Raw genomic sequence first — 18,072 nt, forward strand, 5'->3', positions numbered from 1 at the left:
TATCCATATCCTGTTTGTGAGAACTCTTGGGAGAAATGGGCTTCAGCTTTACTTTCAGAAATAGCTGTTCTTCTGAGCAACTGGTTTACTTTTATCTTACAAGCACTACAATGTGTGTAAAGGGTTCTTCTCTGCTGGTGTTGACTGCTAAATAACTGGAGCCGAATTTGTGATCCATCCCTCGTCATTCCCTTCTCTTTACACACACACACACACACACACACACACACACTTAATGTGCTGATCTCATGCTTGCCTTCATTTTACGTTCTTACCTTCCTCTTATCTTCTCTTTGTTGTCTGCTACTATTTTTTTTTAAATCTTGCTGTATTCTATGTATATTCACATAAACATTCTTTCTTGGAATGAAAAGATAGAAATCAGTTCTCCTTAACATCTCTTGAATCGCCTGCTGTCCCCTTTGCTCAAGTCTTCCTGTGTTTCTTTTGGATTGTTGTTAATAGGCTTCTAAGTGTTTTCCGGAGTCATGTCTCATTTGTGTACATTCATTCTCCACGATTCTGCTAAAAAAAATCTTTTAAAAATTGCCTCTGTTTATGAAACTTCAATGTCACCCCCTGGCTTTTAAAATGGTGGCCAAGTTTCTTAGGGGCACACATATGTCTCTTAAGGACCTGACCCTGGCCTCTCTCTTCCATCAGCTCCAGGTGCTCTGACAGCCACCAAACCCCTTCCTGTCACCTGCAGTTTGTGCTTATCCTTTCTCTTGGCCTTTGCACATAGCTCTTCTGTCTGGATGTTTGTGTTCCCCCGCTTTCTCAGATGAAATCTTATTCATCCAGATGCCCCCATGTCTGCAAGCCTTTCTCAGAATCCGTGCCGCAGAGTCCCAGGGATTTCTTATCATCACCTCTGTGGCCAGTGGGCTCTGTGGGGCAGAAATGTTCTTCTCTTCATCTTTGTGTCCCTGGTCCGTTGCTTTATAGTCAGGACTGTTGAATTAATTTGAGTATGTTAATGTTGATGGCTTATAAATAATATCATCTTTTCCTTTTTCTGGAAGGAAGATCAGAGACTGATGCTAAAATCAAACTGAGAAGATGAAGCTATCAGCTTTATTGCTGATAAAGTTAGAGAGTGAAGGATCGATGAGTGGGTCAAGCCAGGTTCCTAGAGCTTGGGTCCAAGACCACATGTTGGGAAGGAGCTCAGCCCACGGACATCAGAGCTGGGCAGAATACAGCTGCTCCCTGGGCAGACAGGTCTCCAGAGAGATGCTCGGGAAGGCTGAGCCCCTGATTGCACCTCCTTGCCCATCAGGTAAGCCATTCCTGCAAAGTGAGAGAGTAGGGAGGGGAGGGCAAGTTATTCTTCTCAGTGCCTTCAGAGGGCACAGTTTCTCTTTCATGGACCAAGATGGTAGACCTGAGGGAGAGAGTGTATTTGTCTTATACGAAAGATAAAGCATTTCTTGCTTACCAAGCAGAAATGAATATCGGGATGTCCTGAGCATTACTATTAATCCTGTTGAGTGGAAAAATGACATTATGGCTACATTTAAAAAATAGATCTTCTCAGTTAAAATTGCACACTGAGATTTTTATGGATGAAATAATATATCTTGGATCTACTTTAAAATACTTCAGCCAAAGCCAAAAACAAAAAGAGGTGAGGAGAGGAGCAGAAACAGGTGAAATGACTGTCAGAATCAGAATCTTGATAATTGTCAAGCGAGGTGATGGGCACATAGGAGTTTGCTATGATATTTCCTTTCAATTTTCCACATGTTTGAAATATTCCATAGTAAAGCTTTACATGAAGGGATATTGGGCAGCTTAGAGAATCTCTGAATTGTCTACAAAATCTGGCTGGGAGGTAAGGCAGCCAAGAGGAACAAAGCCCACCACAAAGTTGAAGTCATCATTACTACCCGGAGCTTGTAAGCCACCAGGGTGAAAAATCATTGCCACCTCTGGATTCCCTACCATTGCTGTGTCCAGAAACCAGTTGTAGTGGTCACCTCCATCCTCCTGTATCCAGAATGGATTGTCTTCAGATACTGGATATAAGGGCAAAGTGTGGGGCAGGAACATGTGATTTGGCCGAGCCTAGGTCACCAGGCCCTCGGTCCCTGCCTAGTGGCTGCACTTCTTTGGTGGGATGTGGGCTGTCCCTCCCACTGTGGGGGATTCCTCTAATTCAGGAAGGGGATCCAGATTACATTTAAAAAGAAGGATAAATACCCACTACAAGGAGAAAGTGTTCTCCCAACACTTGGAAGTGTTTAATCTTTATCGGGTTCCACTGTTGTCTCTAGATTCATCGGGTTCCATGGTAATCTCTAGAACTATTAGCACTCATGCAGTTCTTTGCAGTTTGAAAATGTTTTCACATTCATTGTCATATATTTCTAAGAATCTTATGTGTACGGTTACAAGGTGTTCTCACCCTGTTCTCGACAACAACTTTGTGAGTCACAATTATCCCCATATCACAGATGAGAAAATTGTGGAAAAGAGCAATGCAGTGACTCACCCTGTTCCCAGAGCTTTGAAGGGGTGACCTCAAACTTCAAACCCAGAGCCTCCCTCTTTGAGGCCAGCCCGTACCATTTCCACTGCAACATCACCAAACTTCTGGTAAGGTCTTCTGATCAGATTTTGAGCAATTATTCTTTATCTCGGTCTAATCTAGCACCCCAAATTCATAGGTTTTTGTCCTCCTTTGGAAACTTTTCTGGATAGTTTTTCTCAGTCTTTTGAGAATTGTCACAAGCAGACCCACGAATACCAAAGATCTATGAGCAGTTAGATGCAGAGGTCCACACAGAACTGTTAACTGGATGTCCTATTGCTTCCAGGCAGCACCAAATACCTGGTTCAAATTCATGGTCAATGAGGTGGTAGCTCCAATAGATGGCCACTGAGTTAATTGTCAAAGAATCCGAAGTATGAAATAGGTTTAAAGGTGATTAAGCCTGGAAAGTAATTTGGTGATGCAGTGCGCTCTTGAGCCCCAGATATCAAAAACTCAACTGAGGTGATTGCCTGCGATTCACTGCAGCCTCCCCAAGAAGTATTTCTACCATGGCACCTGGAAAAAGGATGCAGATTTGCAAAGTGTCAGGGAGGAGTTGTTGCTCTGGATGCAAATCACTGCCTCAGCACATTCCAAGGGAGAAAGTTAAAAAAAAAAAAAAAAGTATGACGCTATGTCAAAAGAAGGCATAAGCCCAGCAAGCTCTCCCCTGCTGCTTAATACAGGAAATATCTCCCAAACATCTCAGCTAATCCTCCACCAATACAATGAGAAATGAGCTCCTCTGGCAGCCAGGCAGTTATTAAGCAAGGACAAAAAAATATTCCCGCCCATAGCAACAGAGCCAAAGATAACAGCAGGGAATAGAGAAGCTGCAGAGAAAAGGCAGATACAAAACATTCAATGCTGGGAGCCCCCCAAAGCAACTGACGTGTGAGAAAAATACAGAGCCTCATTTTGCCCAGGAAGCTAAGCAACGTATTGTAAACTTCAGGACTTAGTGTATAACCAGGGTCAAGCTGGACTCAGCTTCATAAAAGAGCAATAGGTTATAGAGATGACAGGAGGGACTGGAACGGGGCAGAATCTTGAAGCTTTCAGATCTGGTAACTGGCCTGTCGATGAAACAAACACAGGAAACAGAAAAATTTGGGCTGCATTTCCCATTTGCAAGAATATAGGGATTCCTGTACACCCTTGTGCACAGGCCAAGACTTCATGCACAGAGGGAGAACTGCTTTCCAATAAATATTTCTCCAAAATGTCCCTTTCTTATTGTAGTGCTCACTTTCCAATGTTCTTCCAAGCTGCCTGTTCAGGGTGGGAGGGAACCGCTTCTGGGTAGACAGCTACCCATTGCCTCCATCCAAGGGGAGCTGCTCATTTACCGTTTAATTGGGAAGGTGGGTTTCTGCTTGGAGCTTTTGTAAGTGGCAGCAGCAGCTGGTGAGACATGGCACCAGCACCCGTAAGTAGGAAAAAGATGAACTTGAAAAAAGTCATTTTCTATAAGCTTTTACTACTTTGAAAGTACTTATTTTCTTTGTTCATTGCAACCAATTTGTTAGAGAGCCTTAGAATTTTACTGCCAAAAGGACTTTAGAGATCACCCAACAGCCTTATTTTACAGAAGGGAAACTGAGGCAGGGAGTTCAAAATTATTTCTTCAAGACAGGCCTGAATCTGTTCTCCTGCCTTCTAGGTCAGTGCTCCATTCATCATACGATCCTACCTAGTCCTCTCCTTGAACTGGGAAATCCAAAATACATTATTTTAGGGTTTTTTTTGGGAAGAACATGAAAAAGATTCCTATTTTTAGCAGCCTGTCACAATTTGTTAGCTTCATTCATCCACAGCAAAATTATCCAAGTTCCTTTAACTCAGCCTTGCAAATTTTTAAATTAAAAAATATAAGCTGCTACAATTTCCTATGGAGGCGAGTTGTCTATTGGCTACACTAATTCCGAGAAACTACCCACTCTCTTCCCCTGTGAGCACATGGCCCTCCCATTACTCCTCTCTCCTCCTCTTCGGAGAGGAACTGTCCATATGATGACAAGACCATAGGCTCATGGGTGGCTCAGTCCGTTAAGCATCAGACTCTTGATTTGGTCAACTCAGGTTATGATCTCAGGGTCACGAGATTGAGCCCCACATTGGGCTCCAAGCTGAGCGTGAAGCCTGCTTAAGATTCTCTCACTCTTCCACTGCCCCTCCCCAACGTGTGCTCCCATGCTCTCTCTCTCTCTCTCTCAAAACAAACAAAAAAACTCCATAGGCTGAAAAGTACAAAATTATGTCAATTATTGGCTGTTTACCATGTGCCACAAATGACTTCCCTCGAACAAGGGGACTATCACCCTGCTCTCCAGACAGACACTGAACTGACCTACTTCGGTATCACGTGGAGATCACATCTTCGTCTCCTACACAGACAGTGAAGAATGTTGCCTCTGGACTCAGACGGCTCTCAACTATGAGCAAATTACCTTCTTTAGGCTTCAGGTTACTCACCTGCAAAACAGGGTCAAAATAGTACCTACCTCGAGGATGATGAAGGGTAAATGAATATTTAATGAGATAATTCATTTAAGGGGTTTTAGAAGAGCGTATGTCACAGAGTAGATGTTAACTATCATTTCAGTCACTCTTGAACTGGAAACTATAGGGAAAAAAATGAGGGTATTAAGTTTTTGCCAACAGTCTGATTCATTCTTTTTTTCTTTCTTTCTTTCTTTCTTTCTTTCTTTCTTTCTTTCTTTCTTTCAAAGATTTTATTTATTTATTTGAGAGAGAGAGTGGGAGAGCACAAGCGGGGTGAGGGGCAGAGGGAGAAGCAGACTCCCTGCTGAGCAGGGAGCTGGAGGCGGGGCTCCATCCAGTGACTCAGGGATCATGACCCGAGCCGAAGGCAGACGTTTAACCAACTGAGTCACCCAGGTGCCCCCAGTCTGATTCATTCTTATCTTTAAGAACTTCGGCTCTTCTCCAGATTTCAAATTGTTAGAGACAATTTTACAAACTTTTAATCAGTTGCAATTTCAATTTTGTGTGCATAGAAAGGGGCCAGGCAGGTATGTTGAGAATATTGCTTTTCCTTACCTGAGTGCTATGAGCACCCAGATTTCTTCTCTCATCCGTATCAATGTGTAGAGAGATTCTTCTCTTGATCCTTCCTAAATGTAAGTTTAGCCAAGACCTCCAATAACATTTCAAAAGGAAAACACACAAACACTCACACACGCACAGAAATAATTCAAGCAAAAGTAGTTCAAATTTCTTAGAGTATACTTACCAGTTATTGCTGATAGGGCTTAAAAAGTACTCCAAACTTTCCTTGTTGTCCTTGATATAACCTGGATAAATGACAGTCAACAACTTCTAACCCATGACAGGTTTGGGTTGGCCCAGCTGCCAAGATGGGTAAGAATTCAATTCTTCCCAGAAACTTCTCTGCAGCTCTTTTCCAGCTGAGGGCTGGCATCCTTGTCTTCTGGACCCTGTCTCTTAGACCCACCCTCTTCTGGTCCCTTAAGTGAGTGGGGTACTTTGTGTCTATGTCTGGGCTTTGAGCCAGCTTCTCCCTTTACCTCTCCCCTGGAGTTTTCCATGGTTCCAGATTCTTCTTTAGCTTTAAACTTTTTCCTCTCTGCCTGTTCTCTGTGCAGTTTTTGTTTGTATCAGGCATGTATACCAGCCAGAAATAAATGCTGGTTCTATCTACCCTTCTCTAAAATTTCTGATCTTTGTCCATCATCCTAACATGGCAGTTGGGTCTGGCCTCTATGACAGCCATATCTTTGTCCAGGGTCAGCCTGCCTTACATCACCTCCTTTCAAACCCTGAGTTCCCTTTAGGACCACCCATCAGGTTCTCCTTTCCTATATCTAATTTGTTGTGAGCTTAATATGCTAGGACCAGGTTTGCTGAACAGAAATGATTGACAGCTCCTTTGCTCAATGACTGATGAAATCTTTTCTGCTTCAATTTTTTTTTTTTTAACACAACTCCCTTCCTCAGATTCCCTTTCTTAACTCATTCCTCTGGAGGCCTTAAGAATCTTCCAGAATTCTGACATCAGTTCACAGAATCACACATATTATGGACATACTGTATTTTTCACTTACAGCAAATGGAAAAAGACATCATTTCCACCTAAAGGATATGAAGCTCATTCCTTATGGCTTGGTCAAACACTTGGTTAAACAAGAGAGGTGATTTATTTATTCCTTCTATGGTTGCTGAGGCGATGGATAGGAAATGTCTTTGTGTTAGGTAATGCCAATCAATTACTTGCTGCCACTTGTAACCAGTTTGCTGAAAGAGCAATAGGCAAGCCTTTCAATACTGTTCAGGTGATGGCGTACATAGAAAGTAATAATTGTATTAGGGCCAAAGACATCCAGATATGTTAGCCCCTGAGGCTCTGCCTTCTCCAGGCCCCACACGGTTGTCCTGAGAGCGGAGGGAATTTTCATCTTGGTACATGCTTCATAAATCCTGCTCAGACCCAAGAGTGCAGAAGCACAGCATGGGGTTTCCAGCAGGAGTAACTCAATTTCGTATCTACACCATTGTCCATTAAACCTTCTCTATCCAATTTCCCTTCTCCGAGTCTAGAGGAAGTCTTGGAAAATCTCTTTGCTTTCACTGGCATAGTCCAATTTTCCATGCATTTTCAATCAAAATGTAATTTGTTATCTATTTCAAAGCTTCTCTCCTTCCCCACAGCTGGTTCAGAAACCTGTGGCAGGAGGGGTTGGGCTATCTTTCTCTTCTGGTTCCATCTTTTCCTCCCCTACATCCTGCTACTGATGGCACCTCCAGAGTTTGGGTACAGGGGGAGGAGGAGAGGTGGTGATGAGGCACACATGGCTGGTACAGTTCCTACGTGGGGTCGGTACCTTCTGAGTGGACAGTTATCCCAATGCTGACCCTCTCCTGGGGTGGCAGTCCACCCACACACCCTTTCCACTGGGGCTACCTCACCCCAGCAAGCAGCCCCTCTTTAACTCGAGCCCTGATACCTCAATGCTTACGCCTCGGCCAAAGGGAAAACTTAGTCCTATGGCCTCACTGTTGGGTGGAAATGCCACTTGCTCCCTCAGCAATTCCATCTCTTCCCATCCATGTCTTCCCATCACAGGATGTACCAGCTCATCTCTCACCTTTTGACATTTCCACATGAGAGCGAGATACCTGTCATTGAATCCAGGGACAGAGGGTAGGTTCTTCCAAAATCACTCCAGGCTTCACACCAACGCTCCGGTAGCACTGGGGCTCTGTGTTTCCAACTCTCGAAGCACCTCAGCTGAGTAGCGGCCCTCTCATCCATGTGTCCAAATAAACAGGAGAAAAAAAATGAAACATGGAAAGCATGGAAACATGGAGACAGTTTGCTGAAAAACTCAGTATGAGTTTCTTTCAGGTTTGAGAATTAAACTAAGCTTTTAATTTTTTGAAAAAGATTTTATATTTATTTATTTATTTATGAGATTGGGAGTGTGTGTGTTGCAAGTGTGCAAGAAGGAGGCCGGGGGTAGGGCGGGAAAGAGGGAAGGGGAAAGAATCTCCAGTGGACTCTGCACTGAGCCCAGAGCCCCATGCAGGACTTGATCCCACGATCCTGAGATCAGGACCTGACCTGAAACCGAGAGTCAGATGCTTAACCAACTGAGGCACCCAGGCGCCCCACCAAGCTTTTAATTTTTTAAAATTATCAGCAAGACTGACTGGCAGCTGCAATTGATATTCACGAAAATCTATCACTGAAGCAGCTGTTTTGCTGGCTGCTGCTGACATCATTGCTCAAGTCTGTTTCAAATCCAATGTGGCCCTCTTTGTGATGTTCAGCACTGTCAAAGTCTTCATATTAAACCTTTCCCAGAGTCCAGGTTAGGCTTTTTACTGCGATTTGTGCACTGGGTGCTGTAACCTGTTTTATAACACATCATCAGAGTCCCTCAAGATTCTCGAATGATTACGTTTCAAATGCGAGAATTTTAATGCCTTCCAGGAAAATGTAGATGTTTTTCTTAGACATACTCAGAAAATCCCATGCAATATATTGAATGATATGCATGAACATGTTTGGGCGGTACATTTCCTCAGAGGGCAGGCTGCCACATTCCTTACCTATAAGTAAAGCTTGCTAGGTGGCACAGAGAGGTAATGCCCAGGCTTCCATCTCCTAATGCCAAGTTTTCTTCATTTGATGTCCCCCTCACAGCTGCTAGTAACATGTGGAACGGGCACCCACTGTTACCAAGGCAGAACTGGGGCCAGAATCCAAGGCATTAGAAGAATGACGCTTTTACACTCTCCTTGGACCTTTGCAGTGAGACTGTTTTGAAAGTGTTACAGAACCAGCCACCACTATATATACAGAGATGGGGAAAATAGCAAAAATATAGAAACAAACAAAGAAACAATGAAAAAGGAAAAAAATCACAAACACAAAACTCAACCTCTCTACCCCAACACCCAGAATCAGGGGTAAATCCTTTCGCCAAATTATGTACTGTTGGTGATGTCAGGATTGTCCTACCAGAAGCTGTTAAAAACATTTAGAATGTCCTATAAATGAAATTATATGGTATGTAACCTTTTGAGATTGACTTCTTTCACTTTGAGATTCATTTAATTGTTGCATGTATCAATATAGTTTATTCCTTCTTATTTCTGAAAGTGACAATGTAATTCACCATATTAACAAGCAGAAAAAAACTCCATATGATAATCTCTATAAAATATACCAAAAATCATATGAAAAATCCAACATCTATTCCTAATTAAAAAAACAAAAATCCCAGCTAGAAATAGAAATAATAAACTAGGAATAGAAGAGAACTTCCTCAGTCTGAGAAGGGGTATCTACAAAAAGCCCGCAACCAACGTATTCTTATTGCTGAAAGACTCTGCTTTCTCCCTAAGATGAACAATAAGGAAAGGATATCTGATCTCATTATTCAACATTGTACTGAAGGTTCTAGCCAGTGAAATAACACAAGAAAAAGAACGAAATGGCATTCATATTGGGAAGGTAGGAAGATGCCAACTTGTCTTTAATCATAGATGATATGATCATACACATAGGAAGTCCTAAAGAATTTACAAAACGCTACTAGGACTAATAAGTGAGTTAAGCAAGACTGAACACAAGGTTAACATGCAAAGTCAATGCTATATCCATATGCTAGCAACAAACAATCAGACATAGACATTGAAGAAACAATAGCATTTACAATAGCATCTAAAATATAAAATGCTTCAAAATAATCAAAGATGTCCAAGGCCTGCATGTTGAAACTATAAAACATCGCTGTGGGAAATTAAAAAAGAACCAAAAAATTTAAAATATATACCATGCTTATGGTCAAAAACTCACTCTCTTTAAGATGTCAATTCTTCTTACTAATAGATTCAATGTAATCCCACTGAAAATCCTAGTGGCTTTATTTAGAAATTGCCAAGCTGATTCTAAAATTTATAGAAATGCCAAAGACCTAGAATAGTGACAACAACTTTAAAAAAGAAAAACCAAAGTTTATGACTTATACTGTGCGAAATCAAGACTCATTATAAAACCTAGTAATCAAAATAGTGTAGGATTGGAATAAAGATAGAAAATTAGATTAATGGAACACAAATGAGGGTTCAGAAATGGTCCCATATGTATATTGTTAATTGATATTTGACAAAGGGGCCAGGGTAATTCAGTGGAGACAGGTTAATACTTTTAACAGGTAGGGCTGGACAAAATTGTCATATGTGGTAGGCAAAATTCTAAAGATATCTCCCCCAGATTCTGTATTCTTATTATTCAAACAATAGTGTAGGTACTACTGCTGAAGGGATTTTGCAGGTGTAATTAAGTTTACAGAATTCAAGAGAAGAAGATTATCTAGCACTACCCACAGGGGACCAATCCAGTCAGTTGAGTCCTTAAAAGCAGAGACATTTCTCCGGCTGGAATAAGAAAGCTGTGGTGGAAGAAGAAGGCAGAAATGGGTAGTCAGAGAGATTCAGTGTAAGAAAGACCTCACCCACTGTTGCCAGCTTTCTTTTTATTTATTTATTTATTTAACAGAGAAAGAGAGAGAGAGCATAAGCAGGCAGAGTGGCAGGCAGAGGGAGAGGGAGAAGCACTTTCCCCACTGAGCAGAGAGCCCAACACGGGGCTCGATCCCAGAACCCTGGGATCATGACTTGAGCCAAAGGCAGACGCTTAACTGACTGAGCCACCCAGGCGCCCCTATTGCCAGCTTTCAAGGCTGCCATGACTCAGGACATTTAGGTGAACTCTGGAAACCAAGGACAGCAAAACAAAACAAAAAACAACAACAACAACAACAACAAAACCACCCAGAGACTCCAGTCCTACAGCTACTGGAACTAAATTCTTTCAACAATGTGAATGATCATGGAAATAGATTCTTCCCTTGAACCTTGTCCTTGATTTTGACATTGTGAACCTCTAAGCAGAGAACCAACTAATCCAACTTCTACTTGGGCTCTGACCCATGAAAATTGTGAGATAATAAATAATGTTGAAGTTCATAGTATTTGGCTATAGCAGCAATAAAGCTGATACATCATCTGTGCAAAAAAATTGATCCTTGATCCTAACCTTGTACTGTTTACAAACACTAACTCAACATGGATCACAGACCCAAATGGAAAAGCTAAAAATTTTAAACTTCTAAAAGAAACAATTTGACTTTGGGGGTTGTAAAGATTTCTTAAATAAAACATAATAATCCATACATTTTTATCAAAATTAGACTTCATGAAAATTAACTTTTGCTCTTTGAAACACAGTGTCATTGTGTGAAAAAGTAAAAGCAAACCATAAAGAGGGAGAAAATATTTGCAAAACATATATCTAATGTATCTAGAGCATGTAAACTTTCCTTAGAACATAATAATAGAGCAAAGAACGCAATAGCATATGGGCAAAAATTGGAGATACTTCACAAGGAAAGATGATACGTAGGAAAATGAAAATATACCCAGTATCATTAGACATGAAGGAAATATAAGTATAATATAATGACATAGAGCTACATGTCCACTAGAATGACTGAGAGTCAAAAAGATTGATCACACCAGCACTGCTGAAGATATGGATTAATTGGAACTGACATACATTTCTGGTGGAAATTCAAATGATACAGTTAGTACACTGGTTAGTTTTATGTGTTAACTTGGCTGGGTCATGGTTCCCAGATATTTGCTTAAATATCATTCTGGATATTTCTGTGAGAGTATTTTGGAAGAAATTAACATTGAAATCAGTGGATTTAAAGGCTGGCCTCCATAATGTAGGTGGTCTTCCAATCAATAGAAGGCCTGACTAGAACAAAAGACTGACCTCGCCTGAGCAAGAAGGAATTCTTTCAGCGGATGGCCTTTGAACTTGAACCACAACATTGGTCCTTCCCAGGGCCTCCAGCCTGATGACTTTCCAAACTGAACTGCAACTTTGTGTCTTCCTTGGTCTCTAGCCTGATGGACTTCAGACTTGAAATGCAACATCAGCTCTTCCCTGGTGTGATGGTTAATTTTATGTGTCAACTTGACTGGGTCATGGGGTGCCCAGATATTTGGTTAAACATTATTTTGATTGTGTCTGTAAGGGTGTTTATGGATGAGATTAACATTTGAATTGGTAGACTGAGTAAAGCAGATTGCGCATCCCAGTGGGGGTTGGTTTTATCAAATCCACTGAAGGCCTAATAGAACAATGAGCTGAGCAAAAGAGAATTCACTCTCTCTGCCTGACTGTCTTGAGCTGGGACATCAGTCTTCTCCTGCCTTTGGACCTGGACTGGAACTTACACCACTAACTCTCTTTGTTCTTGGGTCTTTGGACTGAAGATCATGGGACTTCTCAGCCTCCATAATCATGTGAGACAATTTCTTATAAAAAGATATCTCTTTCTTTCTCTCAATGCAAGTAAAATGCACGGCCTCTCTGAGCTACTGTTAAAGCAAAGAATTGAGTAGAAAAAAAATGGAATCCTGTAAGTTGGAATGGGGATATATAGGAAGACCCAGATAAAGCTGAGGATACTGAGCCTCTAAATTCTGGTGAGTCTTCTTTGCTTGTAGGAAGAGGTCTCTCCACCCTCAGTAGAGGTGGTTTCGCAGCCCCAGTGGAAGTGATTTCCCACTACCAGTGGTTGCAGTTTCCCTATCCATGGTAATAGACTCTATATATCCACTGAGGGGATTAACCTTGCATTGCCTGAGGAAATCCTAGTGGTCTCCCCTGAGACTGTTGCCATGAAAGACAATGCTGATTATCCTCAGAGCCCACCCTTCCCAACCCTCTTCACTTCCAGAACTCTAACTAGACTAGTCCCAGCAGGCCCCTAGAGGGAAGGTACAACATGTGACCCATGAAGAAGAACCTTATACTCAAAAAGAACTGCTTGGGTTTCTAATTTATACAGATAGAAACCCACAGAACACATATGGGAATGGAAATTAAAGATGTAGGGTAATGGTGGAAGTTGGATTCAATTATTCCCACTGGAGCAGGCTCACAAAGCCAAGGTTCTGCATTTGATGTTACAGCTTAAGGAGTTAGAAAGAGTTTGTTTGATTGATTGACTGAAACATGGATCCAAAGGTGGCCCAACAGTGAATGAATTGGAGATGTTAGACTTGCCTTAGCTTAATGCAGAGGAAGGGATTCAATGGCTTAGGTAGATGGGAATGTTAGAGTAGACATGTCATTTAAAACCTACTCATCCACACTGGGAAGATGCAGAAAACATACCTTTCACCACTACTGTGAGAAATAAATTTGTGAGGGGAGCCATGACATTTGTGAAAGGCTCTGTGATCGCTCTTCTTTGTGGACCAGACCTCAGAGTGGGAACTGCAGTCACTGAGTTGTCATCAATATTTCTTCCTTATTTTGTTGTGAATGTGTGCATGTGTATTTGTATGCCCTTTTATCATGTAATGGTAAGATGCATTGACTTTATATCACAGTATTTAAGTATTTTTTTTATTTTTTTTAATAATTTTTTTAAAGATTTTATTTATTTATTTGACAGAGAGAGAGAGACAGCCAGGGAGAGAGGGAACGCAAGCAGGGGGAGTGGGAGAGGAAGAAGCAGGCTCTCAGCGGAGGAGCCTGACGTGGGGCTCGATCCCAGAACGCTGGGATCACGCCCTGAGCCGAAGGCAGACGCTTAACGACTGAGCCACCCAGGCGCCCCCACAGTATTTAAGTATTATTAAAGTTACATCATAGTATTTAAGCTATGGGGTATCAATAAGAAAAGTAAACATCACCCAAGAACTTTGCATTTTAGGGAAAGGACTTGTGATGGTTAATACTATGTGTAAACTTGGCTGGGTCACAGTCCCTAAATATTTGGTCCAACATTATGTGGATGTTTTTGTGAGTGTGTTTCTGATGAAATGAACATTTGTTAACTTTGACAAAAATAGATTACCCTCCATAATGTGAGTGGGTCTTATCCAATTAGATGAAGACCTGATGTTATGGACTGAATGCCTGTAGCCCCCCAAAATGCATATGTTGAAACTCTAGCCCCCAGTGTGATGGTATTAGGATGTGGGGCCTTTGGGAGGTAATTAGGTTTAAATAATCCCATGATGGGATTACTGCCTTTGTATTACTGCCTTTATAAAAAAGAGACCCTAAAGCTTTGTGTCTCACCCAAGTGGGCATATAGCAAGAAAATGGTCATCTGCAAGGAAGAGGGTTCTTACCAGAACCCTACCATGATGGTGGTACTTTCTTGCTTCCAGAACCGTGAGAAATAAACATTTCTTTTTTTAAGTATTTTGTTAGAGCAGCCCAAGCTAAGATACTTGACTAGAACAAAACATTGACCTCCCCGGAGCAAAGATGGATTCTGCCAGAAGATGGTCTCCAGACTTGAACCACAATATTGCTTCTTATTTTTGTGTTTAGCTTGCCAGTCCACCCTGAAGATTTTGGACTTGCTAGCCTCTATAATCATGTGAGCCTATTCCTTATAATAAATCTTCATATATACACATCCTATTGGTTCTGTTTCTCTGGGAAGTCTGACTAATACATTCATTTTGGGAAACAGTTTGGTGATTTCTTAAAAAATTAAACATCCACCTTTCACATGTCCTCGCCATTCCATTTACCTAAGAAAAAGAAACCATAAGTCCACCCAAGGATTTATACCTGGGTTCTTATAACATCTTTTTTTCTAATGGCTCCAAAATGGAAACACCCCAGAATGCTCACAAATAGGGGTATTGATAAATTGTAGTATATCCATATAATGAAGTCATATTTAACAATAAGAAGGAAGAACTATTGATATACACCGCAAAATCATGAATCCTGAATAAATATACTAAATGAAAGAAGCCAGTAAAAAAGAGTATTTATTTCATACTTTCTTTTATAAAACATTCTAGAAGATGTAAGCTTATCTATAGGGTCAGAAAGCTGTTCAGTGTTTGCCTTGAGATAGGCATGGGACGGAAGTTCAAAAGGAGCATGAGCAAACTTTTGGAAGTGATGAACATGCTTATCTTGATTGCTGCAATGGTTTCAAATGTTTCAAAAAATCACCAAATTGTACGACCTTAAGTATGTGCAGTTTATTGCATATCAATTATACCTCAATGAAGCTGTAAATGCCCCCAAACCATAATAACAATAAAGCAGACACAGATCATACCTTCGTGATGTTCACTGTTTAGTGAGATAATGATCACTAATATTTATAAAGTGCTTACTATGTGCCAGGCAGTGTCCTGCATCTCTATATGGCATTTCTTTTAACACATAGGTGGTATTATTATCTCCTTTTTATAGAAGAGGAAAGTGAGGTTAGAGAGGTTAAATAACTTGCTGTAATCTCTCTAACCAAAACTCTGAGTCCTTAGCCATTTTCTTATAGGGCTTAGTATAGGGGAGAGCAAAGTATGAGGATGGGCAGGAGCATAAATGAGCTTGGGAACAGAAGCAGAGCCTTGAATGTCAAGCTCAGGAGCCAAACTTTATCTTGCACATACATGCATTTGTGATGCGTGGCTGCTCATCAGTCAGATGGACAGGGGAAGAATCAGCAAAAATGGATCAGAATGAAAGGAAGGATAAAAGGATGGGGATAAGAAAAGGATAAAGGAAGGAAGAAAGGAAGGAAGGAAGGAAGAAAGGGGCAAGCCAGGTTATGCTCTCAAGGATTCTAAATGATAAAATGATAATTTAAGCATAAAAATGCATAATTCTGGTAGGGGTGTGGAGAGGTGGGCAGAGATATAAGAACCTCAAGGCCTAAGGCCTTGATGGATGAGGTTGACTCAGGAAGGGTTGGTTGTGGGTCTCATTCTCATTTACTCCTACTTAGTGATTCATCATCTTCAGTATCTGTGTCTGGACCAGTTGGGGAAATTCACTGTAAGTATACAGTGAATCAGAGATGGTTTCTAATATGTGTGATGATGGAGATAGAGTGGGAGGATGAAAGGAAGGTTCAATCAATGTTCCTTGGAATTTCCCTGAAAATGCTAAATGATACCTTAGGAAGAAAATTTTGTGGAGACTGAGATCATAAGGTAATCACCAGTCAGATTATGAATGCTTACCCACCATGGGTAATTCCAAAGACCTAGGATGAAATTACTCACTTTGGGACAACACAGACAGAATACCTCAATATCTCAGTTATAACACATATATAGATATTTGTGTACCCCCTCTCTGAATTCATGTGCTAAGATCTTAATTCCCAATGTGATGGTATTAGAGGTGGAACATTTGGGGGGTAATTAGGTCATGAGGGTGGGGCCCTTATGATGGAATTAATGCTCTTGTAAGAAGAGACACCAGAGAGCTTCCTCTCTCTCTCTGCCATGTGAGGACACAGCAACAAGGCAGTCATCTGCAAGCCAGAAATAGAGCTCTCACCAAGACCTGAATCAGCTCCTTGGTCTTGGACTTTAAGCCTCCAGAACTGTGAGAAGTCTTGTTTGCTTAGGCCACCCAATCTGTGGTATTTTGTTAATAGCAGCTCAAGCAGACCAAGACACAGGACTAGCGCAACTAATTCTGAGAGAAACACAGATGGAATCATCTTCAAACATCATAGCCAAGCTGCAGAAGAGACAAAGTGACAATGAAGAGATCAATAGAGTAGTTTTGACCCTCCAACTAACATAATGTGTGATTTTTATTGTACCCAGCTGAAAAATGAAGGGTTGAACTTAAATGCCTTGAACCTTTTCTGGTTCTTAGGGAATCAATCAGACTCCCCTTCTTTTTGTTCTTGGTTGTTTTCTCAGCCTAAAGTGTTGACAAAGAGAACAATTTCAGTTCCCTATTTATGTGGTTCTCATCTATCTGCAAGTTTTATGCACTTACTTAATTTTAAGAATAAATCTTCCTAAAGTTGAGGCTGATTGGAAGAGGCTCCTGGGGCTTTGGAGCAACAAGGAGCGGTTAATATGTTAAGTGCCTTAGGGCAAGTTTAGTTGCCAGACAACTAGTTTTAAGTTCTCGAAGAACAAAAACACTAGGGCTAGTTCAGCAACACCTGTCATCTCTTCTGTGATTTAGAGCTGTTTGCAGTGAGCCTGTGCCAGCAACAGGTGTTGAGACTTTAACTGTCATCACAGGTAGGTGGGCAAGACCAATTAGGCAGTGCAAAATCATTAGTGTGTGTAATTATTCCAGCTCCCCTTTGAACACATGTCCATGGAAGGGGTGGATGGACACTAGAGGGGTCTGGCTGTCTGGGTGGGTGGAGGAAGGTGGGGGTGTTTCATGGAATTTCACAGTCCCCTTGGCAGGCACAACCTGAGTCATTAGACTGATCTCATCCATCTTGATGTTATTTCTCTCAACAAGCAATAATCTCAGCTTTCCATGGCTTGTGGTTTCCGTAAGCTGGGAATGAATTCCCTGACTCTGAGTGAAGGTGTCCAATTGGAAACATTAAAAAAAAGATTTTTTTCATAAAAATTAATAAAAGTTCATAAAGACATTTTGTCATCAGGGAGTGCCCAATATTTGGAAGAGTCCAGTGGATAAAGGTCACTTTGGAAATCAGCATGGAACCAGAGGAATGATTAGTCAGTCACTCAGGCATTCTTATAACCAACATTTATTAAGCATCTGCTGTGTACTGAGCCCTATGTTAGACGTCTCAGATATTGGAGGTGAGCAACTACAGTTCTTGTTTTTACAGAATTCACATATTAGCAAGAGAGATGAAAGTACAAACAGATTAATCACATGAAATTGCAGATATTCAACAGTTTTGGTCTATTAAAAAACAGCCATTTCATATAGCTCAATTAGATGCTATTGGGCCTTAAATATAACATGCTACAGGAATAGAAAGGAGCAAGTGATTAATTTAAATGATAGTTGTCAAAAAGGCTTTAGTGAGGAGATGATATTTGACTTTGGCCTTAAAGGGAGAATAAGATTTTGAAAATATTTTAAAAGGTGAACTGAAAAGGCAGTAAATTGCATTTATGCCATAAATATTTTTGGAACATCTACTGTGTATACAGTGGAGTAATACACTGGAGAA

Source organism: Ailuropoda melanoleuca, chromosome 8 (genome assembly GCF_002007445.2).
Source record: "Ailuropoda melanoleuca isolate Jingjing chromosome 8, ASM200744v2, whole genome shotgun sequence".
NCBI lineage: Eukaryota > Metazoa > Chordata > Mammalia > Carnivora > Ursidae > Ailuropoda > Ailuropoda melanoleuca.